This window comes from Mustela putorius, unplaced genomic scaffold (assembly GCF_011764305.1).
Source record: "Mustela putorius furo isolate JIRA1106 unplaced genomic scaffold, ASM1176430v1.1 tig00000874_pilon_pilon_pilon, whole genome shotgun sequence".
In the NCBI taxonomy this organism is placed as follows: Eukaryota; Metazoa; Chordata; class Mammalia; order Carnivora; family Mustelidae; genus Mustela; species Mustela putorius.
Window position 1 is genome coordinate 5,088,094 of NW_025421505.1, and position 13,682 is coordinate 5,101,775.

Genomic DNA, 13,682 nt, shown 5'->3' on the forward strand with positions numbered 1-13,682 from the left:
ATGCAGCCATCAAAAGAAATGAAATCTTGCCATTTGCGACAACATGGATGGAACTAGAGCGTATCATGCTTAGCGAAATAAGTCAAGCAGAGAGAGAAAGACAACTATCATATGATCTCCCTGATATGAGGAAGTGGTGATGCAACATGGAGGCTTAAGTGGGTAGGAGAAGAATCAATGAAACAAGATGGGATTGGGAGGGAGACAAACCATAAGTGACTCTTAATGTCACAAAACAAGCTGAGGGTTGCTGGGGGGAGGGGGTTTGGGAGAAGGGGGTGGTATTATGGACATTGGGGAGGGTATGTGCTTTGGTGAGTGCTGTGAAGTGTGTAATCCTGGTGATTCACAGACCTGTACATATAAAAATATGTTTATTTTTATATAAACATATAAAAATATATGTTTATAAAAAATAAAAAATTAAAAATAATAATAAAATAAAATATTTTATTAAAATCTGGATGGCTGAGGAGGAAAATAGCATGGGTTCAAAATGTTTCTCTGCTATTTGGGAAGCCATTTAATATAAAATATAAATTCTCTCCTCCAAGGAAATTATCTTTAAAAGGACCTATATCAGTGAAAGTCAGTAAGCTCCTTATCAGCATTATCCAACAGAAATACAGTGTGAGCCACAGATGTAATTTTAAGAGTTTTAATGGTCACATTTTAAAAGTTACAAGAAACAGATGAATTTAACTTTAGTAGTATATTTTACTTATACCAATACATCCAACATAATCTCATTTCACCATTAATCATTATAAAATTATAAAATTTTTAGAAATATTGTATATTACTTTCACACATTAAGTCAGAAATCCAGTGTGGTGTTTTGTTTTGTTTTCAGTGTGCATTTTATATCCCCAGCACATTTCTACTTGAATTAGCCACCCTCCAAGTGTTTGTTAGCTTTCATATTGGACAGCATGGCTCTAGATGATTGTGATAAATCATTTGTTTGCTAGGGCTCTAGTACCATTTCACAGCTAACTTGTCAAGACACTTGTACTACCACAACAGGACAATGGAGCACACTGACCTACCCCTCACCATGGATCCCCTGGGGAGTTAGTGAAGAAACTTTACCTCTTAATTTTCATCAAAAAGATGCAATGTAGAAATTAAATGGAGGAACCTAAAATTAGAGAAATTAAGGTCTTTATACAGAACAGATGTAGGCTGGCTTTCCTTTACCTGGCCACACCTGGAGAACCTTGCCTGGGAGACTTTTCTCAGCACTAGCTTTCAAATTCCATCAATCCTTTGTGATTATGTCTCTCCCCATGGATTATTCCACCATCTTTGCATCCCCAGCACACAGCACATAGCTGTCTCTTGATAGGTGCCTTTGTCTGTTATACTGATCTGAGCTAATCAGAATCTATAAATATGACTAGAAGAGGTAGAATTTGGTGCACCTTCAATTAAAAGACAACTCCTTATATAGATGTATTGTTCTTATCCTACAGAAGTACCTCACAGGAGTACCTACAAATAAAAGCCAATCAGTGTGAATTTAGACAAGTTAACTTAAGCTGTTTAAGCCTCCATTTCCTTATCTGTAAACTTGGGAAAAGAATACAGTAATGCCTAACTCATAGGACTATTGTTGAGCCTAATTAGATAAGACATAGATCGCATGCTTAGCAAGGGGACCAGCACCGTGGTAAATGATCAAGAAATGGTAGTTATTCATATAAACATGCTCGACCTTTAAAAGATGAGTAGAAGATACAGTAGGATAATGGTAGATAATATATCTGTCATTTTCTAAAGTTGGAAAAAAACGTGAATGATGTTGATGACTATTTATGTTATCATAATAAGCACAATTTGAGATATATGGTCACACTAAAAAGAGGTAATGATTCTATTTCCTGCCAAGTCTTTGGGTATGAATGACTTCGTGGCCTATATTCTTAGAAGCACCCTAATTTACTGTCCAACATATCTCTGGTCTGTTTCTGTCTGGAGGCGTTGATGTTGACAGCTGGCAACACCACATAGGTGAAGAACTGAATGTAGAATCAGGCTCAATGACAGATGCTCCATTCCTGCCACATGTTCCCAGAATAACCTTCAAGACATCATTTGCAGATCTGGAGGCTCCGAACTCTTTTCATCATTTATGCTCTTAAGAGCCTACAGAGTAGCTCTAAGGCTTTGGAACCTAAGTATGGTTTGCAGAATTGTATCAATGTATACATGCTTTTATCAGATGCTAACAATTATAATAATGATCTCACTAATGAACATTTGGGAGGCAAAGGTTAGTTGAATTATAGGAAACTTTAAGAGTAAAGTGAGTTATTCTTGTGGGACAGGAGCACAAGCTCACTGCCCAACGAGCTAGATCTAGTCTCTATTCCTTTGTACCTATTTCAACAAAGCACAACAACACCCACTTATTTATTTATTTTCTTAAGTCAATTTTAAGAGCCTCCACCTTTTAAGCACATCATTAGTTTTCATGGCAAGTGTTTTTCCTGCCTATAATGAAATAGTAATCTGTAAGTCAATTCAACATAAGTTACCATATTCACTAAATTATTGGGAAGCAGATCCATTTATTTTTTTAAGTCTTATATGGGTTAGTTTATTTTTATTGATTATTCTTTTTTTCAATTAGCCAGCATATAGCATACCATTCTTTTTTGATGTAGTGTTCAAAGATCCATATCACACCCAGTGCTCATCGCCACAGTGCCCTCCTTAATACCCATCACTCTTTTACACCATCCCCCCATCATCCTCCCTTCTCTAACACTCAGTTTGGTTCCCAGAGTCCAGAGTCTCTCATGGTTTGTCCCCCTCTCTGATTTCTTCCCATTCAGTTTCTCTCTCTTCCCTTGTGGTCCTCTGAGCTATTCCTTAAGTTCCACAAATGAGTGAAAGTGTATGATAGTTTTCTTTTTCTGCTTGACTTATTTCACTTAGTGTAATCCCCTCCAGTTCCATCCATATTGATGCAAATGGTGGGTATTCAACATTTCTGGTGGCAGAGTAATATTCCATTGTATATATGGACCACATCTTCTTTATTTATTCATTTGTTGAAGGGCATCTTGGCTCCTTCCACAGTTTGGCTATTGTGGGCGCTGCTGCTATAAACACTTCTTTTCACTATGTCTGTATCTTTGAGGTAAATACTTAGCAGTGCAATTGCTGGGTCATAGGGTAGCTCTATTTTTAATGTCTTGAGGGACATCTGTACTGCTTTCCAGCTTGCATGCCCACCAACAGTGTAAGAAGGTTCCCTTTTCTCCACATCCTCACCAACACTTGTTGTTTCTTGTCAATTTTGCCATTCTAACTGGTGTAAGGTGGTATTTCATTGCGGTTTTGATTTGTATTTCCCTGATGGCTAGTGATTTGGAACAATTTTTCACGTGTCTGTTAGCCATCTGTATGTCTTCTTTGGAGAAGTGTCTGCCCATTTCTTTTCTTTTTTCTTTTTTTTTTTTAATATTTTATTTATTTATTTGACACAGAGAGAGATCACTAGTAGGCAGAGAGGCATGCAGAGAGAGAAAGGGAAGCAGGCTCCCTGCTGAGCAGAGAGTCGGATGTGGGGCTCAATCCCAGGACTCTGAGATCATGACCTGAGCTGAAGGCAAAGGTTTAACCCTCTGAGCCACCCAGGCACCCCATGTCTGCCCATTTCTTAAGGATTATTTGGGTTTTGGGTGTTAAGTTTGAGAAGTTCTTTTTAGATCTTGGATACCAGCCCTTTATCCATAATGTCATTTGCAAATATCTTCTCCCATTCCGTGGGTTGCCACTTAGTTTTGCTGACTGTTTTCTTTGCCGTGCAAAAGCTTTTTATCTTGATGAAGTCCCAAAAGTTCATTTTTGCTTTTGTTTCCCTTGTTCTTAGAGACTTGTCTTGAAAGAGGTTGCTGTGGCCAATGTCGAAGAGGTTACTGCCTATGTTCTCCTCTAGGATTTTGATAGATTACGGTCTCATCATTTAGGTCTTTCACCCATTTTTAGTTTATCTTTGTGTGTTGTATAATAGAATGGTCTAGTTTTATTCTTCTGCATGTGCTTGTCCAAATTTCTCATCACCATATATTGAAGAGATTGTCTTTTTTCCTTTGGATATTCTCTCCTCATTTGTCTAAGATTAGTTGATTTTAGAGCTAAGGGTCCATTTCTGGGGTCTCCATTCTGTTTCACTGATCTATGGGTCTGTTTTTGTGCCAATACCATGCCATCTTGATGATCACAGCTTTGTAATATAGCTTGAAGTCAGGCAGTGTGATGTCTCCAGCTTTGGTTTTCTTTTTCAATAATCCCCTGGCAATTCGGTTTTTTTTTTTTTTTCTGGTTCCACACAAATTTTGGGATTGTTTGTTCCAGCTCTGTGAGAGATGTCGATGGTATTTTGATATGGATTGCATTGAAAGTGTAGATTGCTTTGAGCAGCATAGACATATTCACAATATTTATTCTTCCGATCCATGGGCATGGAATGTTTTTCCATCTCTTTGTGTCTTCTTCAATTTCTTTCATAAGTGTTCTGTAGCTCCTAGAGTATAGATCCTTTACATCTTTGGTTAGGTTTATTCCTGGGTATCTTATGGCTTCCGGTGCTTTTTGCAAATGGAATCAATTCCTTAATTTCTCTTTCTTCAGTCACATCGCTAGTGTACAGAAATGCAACTAACTTCTGTGCACTGATTTTGTATCCTACCACATTTCTGAATTGTTGTATGAGTTCCAGTAATTTGGGGGTGGAGTATTTTGGGTTTTCCACATGAAGTATCATGTCCTCTGTGAAGAGAGAAACTTTGACTTCTTCCTTGCCAATCTGAATGCCTTTTATTTCTTTTCATTGTCTGACTGCTGAGGCTAAGACTTCTAGCACTATGTTGACCGAAAGTGGGAAGATCCATTTCTAAACTCATTTAGTAGCTTGACCTATTCATGTCTATAGCTACCAATGTCAAGGCAATACTGTCTCTCTAATGGGCATGTCCAAAATATTAAAAAGTATAATTGGAGTTAGACACCTTGGTGCTAAATTCTCACTGTCTTTTAGAAGCTCTTATAACTGGCACAAGCCCTTCAAATTTAGTAAGTTTTAGTTTTGCCATAGGTAACCATGGTTAGACTTTCTTTCTCCACATGCCACATATAATCGTTAGAGGAGAACCACATGAGAAATTGTTATGCACCCTACAGAGAGATAACAATTACTTTATTTTTTTGACAAATTTAATTTTTTACATTGATTTAATCACAATATTACATATTTTGGGTAGATGGTTAAAGAGTCATATGAAAATATTAATATCTATTTATTTCAAAAGTGGAGGTTAGTGAGTCCACTTAAAAATAGTAAAAAATAGTAAAAAATAGCCACTGGGTGGCTCAGTGGGTTAAAGCCTCTGCCTTCAGCTCAGGTCATGATCCCAGGGTCCTGGGATTGAGCCCCACATCGGGCTCTCTGCTCAGTGGGGAACCTGCTTCCTCCTCTCTCTGCCTGCCTCTCTGCCTACTTGTGATCTCTGTCTGTTAAATTATTAAAATCTTTAAAAAAAAAAAGTAAAAAAAAATAGTAAAAAATAGTATCCCCTTTTTAAACAGTTTGTCATTCTTTTTCAAATCACTTGTATGTACTGTCCCAATTTTGTTCACGTGGAAATTATGCATTGGAAGTAGATAGTGCAAACATTATTATTTTCATTCTTCAAATGTCAAAGCTGAGGCAAAGAAAGCAACTTAATCAGCCTAACTTAGATTTCCACTAAAAAACAATGACAACAACAAAATCAGCCTTGTAAGAAATTTCCACTCCAACACTCATTTTCTGCTATCATAATTTTTCCAGGGTCAGATTCTTAAAGCAATTTTCTAGGTTCATAATTACCTTAGTTGCATGCACAATTTGGGTAGTTAAGTAATTACTTGATTTGCACATGCAAATACTGCAATCATTGGCACATAAAAATAATGTCCTTTAAACATTTGGGTCCAATGGAGGACAAATGGTCAGGAAAATCAAAATTCCTGTGGTTCCCACAAGGGATAACTATGAACAGAAAACATTACAAGCCATTCTCAAATGTTTGGAGAAATTGGCTAACTTAAACCTAGATAAAAGAAGCAACATGGTGGCATTCTTACTTCAAACTCCTCCTCTCTATTCAAAGAAGGTTTCCAGATACTGATAGGCTATCTGGAACCATAAAAAGTCTGAACCTAGATTAGAACACCTGAGTGTAAAATCCAGTCTCACCGTTGGTGGGATTAGGGAGATTTAAGCAAATCAATTAATCCTTAAACCATTTAATACTAATATGTAAAATGTGGATAATAATATCAACCCTATAGAGTTGAAAAGAGGAATAAATGAGATCAATTTTATGAAACTGTAAACTCTGTAAACCTGGACCAACAGCAGATTATTATTAGGTTTGAGACATATATGATGCTGTCAAATATCCCAATGGAGCAGACACACACTGGGGTTCTTTTAGTGAAGAAGAAGCTGTAAGGAAGCTTAGTAATTCTAACACATTTAGGAGTAAAGCATGAAAGAGCTGCGATCTTCTTTTCATACCCAGAATTGATGTGACATTTGTGTTAGTCCTGTAGCTAGTTTTTTTTTTTTTTAAGATTTTATTTATTTATTTGACAGAGATCATAAGCAGGCAGAGAGGAAGGCGGGGGGGGGGAGGGTGTGGGGGGGGAAGCAGGCTCCCTGCCGGGCAGAGAACCCGATGTGGGGCTTGATCCCAGGGCCCTGGGATCATGACCTGAGCAGAAGGCCGAGGCTTTAACCCACTGAGCCACCCAGGCGCCCCAGTTCTGTAACTAGTTTTTAATTTCATAATTGAGAATGGATGACAGGGAAGCTGCCAAAAATAAATGTCTGTGGGGCGCCTGGGTGGCTCAGTGGGTTAAAGCCTCTGCCTTCGGCTCAGGTTATGATCCCAGGGTCCTGGGATCGAGCCCGGCATCGGGTTCTCTGCTCAGTAGGGAGCGTGCCTCCCTCTCTCTCTGCCTACTTGTGATCACTGTCAAATAAATAAATAAATAAAATCTTTTTAAAAAATAAAAATAAATAAATGTCTGATAATTAAAAACTAGGGTCTCTAATGAAAAATAAGAGGACAAGATACTTTTCATTATCCCTCAAAATTGATGAAAATTTTGGGGAAAATTGCTACAACTTTTAAGGGATCTGAAAAACTGTTTCACATATGAGTTAAAGAGACAGCATTAGCTGAAAAATGTAACCAGAAAAATGTATGTATGACACTGTGCAGAACTGCCTGAAACTAAAGCTACAAGGCATCAGAAAATGTTTTCATCAGAGAATTTGCCTTGTTTTCTTGGGGATGATTAAAAGAAATATTTATAACTCTTGATATGCTCAACCTAGGAGAAGGCTATAAAATGAACTGAGGGACAGGTTGAAAGATTTTGCAAGAGATGTGATTTTAGAATTGTCACATTTCATCCTCCTGCTGCTCACAAAGAAAAAGCACTTGATTGAAAATATGCAGCAGCGTATTTTTTCTAATTCAGAAAGCAGTGTGATTCCATGGAGAAGGATTGGCTGTGGGGACAGACAGAAAGACAGACATCATTATACTCTTGTCCCATCACCAGATGGGTGCAGGCATGGATCTGGCAAGATATTAATACTCTCGAACTCTTCAGTTTGAAAATACCTAAAACATTCTGAAATTCCTAAAGTGAAGCACAGAGGGAGATCACACACAGCTGTATCAGGATTCTAGCAATATCACCAAAACCCAGTTTCCTTCTGTTTTCCAGATACACCCAGATGGTTACACATGGTGGCAGGAGGACAGAAGTAACTCCAGCCTGTCCTCCTGACTCAAGGACAGAGGGGAAAGAAAACTGTTCAGCAATGTTCCATAAAAACGAATATTTTATTTCATGGATTTTGATTGGTCCAAATGTAATCACAGCAAGCAGGGCATCTGAAGGATCTGACTCTACCAGAACACAGAACACATGCGCACAGTTTTGAAGAAGGATGGTATCCCAAAGGAATTCTGCGTATGTTTTTCCAGAACTCCGGGAAATAGATGCTGGTGGCAGAAACAATAGATACCCACTGTAAGAGATTTAGGGATAAACCTATCTGGGGGCATGATAGTGAATGGGAGGGCTTCTTTGATAACTTTTCCAAGATTCCAAAGTTCTTATCTTCACTTTTATCATGTACTCACAAGAGGAATCTGCATCCATCAAACTCTGGACCTCATCAGGGGTCTCCAGACACATTCAATTCTGTAAGGAAGCAGTGCAGTTCCCTGGAATGGGCAAACCCAAAAGCCAAAGCTACATGGGGTCATATTCCACACCTTTCATTTAGTGGCTGTGTGCCCTTGTGAAAGTTGCTAAACTCTGTACACCTTAGAAATATTAGCAGTAAATCGGGAATAACAACACTTATTCTGAAGATGATGGTAAGGATTGGAGATGTAAGATCTTGCAACTGGTTCTGCTAGATAGTGGATCCTCAATAAGTAAAAATGACTACACAGTTTGGTCCAGGTCTTGTGATCTATTTGTTGGGGCTTCCTCTCCCACTCTCACCACTACATCCCATCAAATGTCAATATTCAAAGGGGCCCTCATCTGGCTTTCAGGATTTGGAAGAAGTCAGTGGTCCAAATAGAGCTCGAGGTGCAGCACATCAGTGTGTGAAACACTGAATGGGGCACAACTGGGCAAAGACCAAGGACAGAAAGGTTGCCATTACAGAAGAAGCCCTCATTACTCTGCCTGTCGAAGATTTTGCTAAAGTGCTGAAACACACATAAGAAACTCAAAGAACCAAATTCAAGTGTTTTATGAAATGAGGGCTCTGTAGGAAAACTGGCTCACTAAAAACTACTTGTTCCTTATTTATCAGCAAATGACCAGCTGCAACAGGTTGGCCTGGAACCTCTTGCTACTTGACCTCATCAGCAACCACCCCGCAATAGGTCACCATTGCTTAATTAGACAAGGGAGTTTTCAAATGTAATCTCTTTGCACTCAGCAGGCCCTGGGTCAAACAGAATCTGACTAACCTGCAGCTTGTGTTTACACAGCTTCCAACAGTTCAAAAAGCCAAGGGAAGATCAGAAGCTTATCTTCCAGCCAACAGGGGAGGGAGGGTAAGTGGAATTTGACAGAAGGTTGTAATCATCCACAATGGGGGTTGAGGGGAAGGACTGCTCATCTGTTTTTAAGCGTGTTAGGACAAGATGTTACATTTCTAGAAACCCAGATGCAGAAAAAGGTGGGCAGATGGCATTCTTGTGGTTTAATTAAGAAGGAAAGTAAAGATCTAACGTAAGGCCAGCTCTCTTAGCTGGGCCTCCTCTTGAGAAGCAAGGGTAGAGGCGTGGGAGGCTGATGGAGAGGATGAGTCCAGTGGGATGTGCTAGCCAGCGCGTGGCAGCTGTTCACGGTGAATCCTATTCTAGCTCATGGCCATATGTTCCAGCCCTTTTGGAAAATTACCTCCAAATAACAGATCACGAAAGAGCAACTCTGACAAGCCCTATAATTTAGTCCCAAGAGGAAATTCTTCATTCATCAAGTGTGCAGGAGGCTAAATTAGTTCTATACCCACGTGGGCCCTGGTTGGCAATTTTGTGATGGTAAGCCCTACCTTGGGGAGGAGTCCAGCCAGAAGAGATGGTGGCCAAGGCCGGCCTGATGCCCAGCTGGGTCAGACCACATACTGTACCACAGATTGGGTAGAGTTCCTGGGGAATATCTCTGGGACTTCGTTCCTGTCACTATTTTTTTTTTTTCAGATGCACATTTTTAGGGTTTGTGGGGAATGAGTGAATCTGCTCCTTCTCAGCCTGAGGTTGCCAAAGCATTCTTCACCAGAAGGCAGACCAGACTTGTCAGAGTGCAAGGTGGGATTAAAGTTAAATACAACCTTTAAAAGATGCTTCCATTTCATTCTATTATTAAGCCAATATACCAAATAATGATAAATACACTTATATATTATACACAGATTTTTTTTTAATTCACTGTTTTTTTTTGTTTGTTTGTTTGTTTGCTTTTGTTCTATGAATCTATTTGCAACCTGGAGTCCAGCTCCACTGTTAACGCTCATTAAAAATGAAACAAAACAAAACACCTCAGAAAACATTCAGAAGATAGACTGAGAGGACATCTCTTTTCCTCCAGCCAAATCTTTATTTTTATGACTTTGTTTTTTTCTTTTAATTGAGAGGTAGTTGAATTCCTCAGCTGTACCGAACATTTCAGGAGTCTATAAATAAGCCAGAAGTTTTCTTTGTGCCTAATCAACAGGTTGCCTAAAACAAGACACTTTTTTACATTCCCTACACTTTAAGAATTATGTTGCTAAAATTGGCCTACATTCCGAAGTTAAAAATCTTGTTTCTCTTCTTAGAAATCGGATTCACTACCTCCCTCTAGGAATCAGAATAAAATGGCATGCTTCTCCTCTTAGTATCTTTTCAATAATCTCAAAAATGCCAATCTCATTTGTATTTGAGAGACTTCGTTATGCATAGATATTATGAGCATTCTCTCTATAAATCAAGTCTGTTCTATGAATTCATGAACCATGACAGGCAGCACACATTTGAAAAGAAGGTTTACTAATTTGGGGACAAAATTATTCTGTAGAAATAGAACAAAAATGCTTTCACAAATAGTAAAGCAACAATTCAAAAGTAAAATTAGAATTAAAGTGCTACATTTTATATATATATACATATATATGTATATATATATAAAACGAAGTTTCAAATAAGAGTATGCAAATAGAGTTTGTTGACTGGTACAACTTTGTCCAACTATTTATTTTCTGTTTTCTCCTCCCCCGTGTCCCTAAAGACTGATGCTGGCGTTACATCTCCAAACTTGAAATCACAGAATGTCACAATGTGTCAGCTATTCACAGGACAGAATTCTCTGCTCTGAAAAAAAAAAAAAAAAAAAAAATTCTCACTAGAGAAATTCTTTAAAGTATACTGAAAAAAATCCCCGAAAATGATTGTGCTGTATTTATTATCAATTATGCAGACTAAGAAAAGTAGTTAAGTATATACAACTTAGTCAAGGTATTCATCTCCAATGAGGCATCCCCATCATCAAACACTTATCTACCTTCTTAATTTCTATTCATATTTTTTTCTTTGGAGGGACTGGGCAACTAGCAATTTATATTAATAATTTTTTTTTCCTTAGAAGATGACTTGGAAGTCACTATAAACCATACATGGTCAGAGTAGAGGAGAAGATAAATCTGAATTCATTGCTCTCTCACCCGGGTGCCCTGAGTTTAGTATGTATTTCACAATTCACCATTTAAATGGCAAACAGAGGCAGGGCTATTGGCTAAATCTGTGAGATAAGCCAAGAAACAGGTTTGTATTCCTGACATCCTTCAAAGTCAGATAAAAATATTGGAGCATAGGGGAGTCTGCATGGCTCAGTCCGTTAAGCATCTGAGTCTTGATCTCAGCTCAGGTCTTGATCTCAGGGTCATGAGTTCAAGCCCCGCACTGAGCTCCATGCTGGGTGTTAAGACTACTTAAAAAAAAAAAAAAAAAAAAAGAACAAAACCAGTGTGGAGATTCCTCAAGAAATTAAAAATAGAACTTCCCTACAACCCTGCAATTGCACTCCTGGGTATTTAACCCAAAGATACAGATGTAGTGAAAAGAAGGGCCATCTGTACCCCAATGTTCATAGCAGCAATGGCCATGGTCGCCAAACTGTGGAAAGAACCAAGATGCCCTTCAACGGACGAATGGATAAGGAAGATGTGGTCCATATACACTATGGAGTATTATGCCTCCAACAGAAAGGATGAATACCCAACTTTTGTAGCAACATGGACAGGACTGGAAGAGATTATGCTGAGTGAAATAAGTCAAACAGAGAGAGTCAATTATCATATGGTTTCACCTATTTGTGGAGCATAACAAATAGCATGGAGGACATGGGGAGATAGAGAGGAGAAGGAAGTTGGGGGAAATTGGAAGGGGAGGTGAACCATGAGTGACTATGGACTCTGAAAAACAATGTGAGGGGTTTGAAGGGGCGGGTGTGGGAGGTCGGGGTACCAGGTGGTGGGTATTATAGAGGGCATGGATTGCATGGAGCACTGGGTGTGGTGCAAAAACAAAGAATATTGTTAGGCTGAAAATAAATAAAAAATTAATTAAAAAGAAAAAAAGAATAACCACTGGTCTTGACTCATACTGCAGAGGTTGTAAATCCCAGGCACACAGGGTCAGGGACACCACAGAGATGCAGATCCTGAGTATGGCAAATGGAGTGAGCTGAAGTTTCTGTCCTTCTTTGACCAGTGCCTTACCCATTTTTCATGTTGAACATTTGACATTGAACAAAATCTCTACGCACTGTTATTTTCTAGCAAGAGGTCTCCTCTAAGAAGAAGTTTGTCAGTTTATGATGAAGAAATGAAAGATTCTGAAGCATGACATCTTCACACCACTAAGAGAAACTTGTGGGTATGAAGCCAGAAAAAGTCTTGTCTCGATATAACTGCAATATATACTTTCATTTATTTCACAATCCCTGGCCATGTAATATATACCCAGGTACTGTTCTATTTGATGATGGTATGTCAGGGAATAAGACAGATAAAGTACTGAGAGTTTTTTTTATCTTTTAGAGGGCTGAAGTGTTTGTGAGGATTATAGGAAAGAGAGAGTCAAGAAGAAAATAAATCTGCCAACAAAATCAAATCATATCATGATGTGCACTATTGGGAGCAGAATCATATGCCAGAAAGTGACTTGATGGCTGCTGCAGTTGTGTGGTCGTGGAAGGCCTTTCTTGGGAGGTTGATATCCAAACTGAGGCATGAATGACAAGGACATGTAAGCCATGTGGAGAACAGGGGTAAGAGGGCAGGCAAAGGAAAGGGCAAGTGCAGAAGCCTAACGGCAGGAATGAGCTTGGTCTACTCTGGAAATGAAGAGTGTGCTAGGGACATGGCGAGGAAGGAGAGATCATACCAGAGATAAGCAAGCACCAGAGCATACACAGCCTCATCAGCCTAGGTAATGGCATGACTTTTAAGTACCATGACGAAGTACTAGGAGGTTGTAATTTGGAAAATCGCATGACATGATTTAGAATTTTAGAACATTACTCAGGCTGCTGTGCCAGAGAGACCTGAAGAGGACACAATGGAAAAAAAGAAGAGGCTATCACAGTGGCCCAGGTAAGAAAAAATAGTGCTTGTCCAGGAACCAGGACAAAGAAAAGTGTGAGTCAATGAATGTAAAACATATTTTCTTAGTAACACAGCAAACTTTTTGTTGATAAGCAGGATGTCACAGGAAGGGAAGGAGAATTCAAAGATTTCATGTTTGAGAAGGACTATTTGGGTCTTTTCTACCTAATGTATTCTGCCTATGCTACCCATTGACAAAGGAAAAGTTAACGAAACTGCATTGATCAAATCTTTCCCTTAGTGCTTACCAGTCTATATTTCAATAGAACTTCAAGTCCTTTACATCATATTTCAAATAAGAATAGTATGTTTCTCTTAGGACAATAAAAGACCATGATTTATGTGGCTGTTTAAAATTTTCAAATAAAATCTTGGCAATCAGCACAAGACACAAGCAATTTCATCTCCCAATACATTCCTTTCAATGACATTGTGT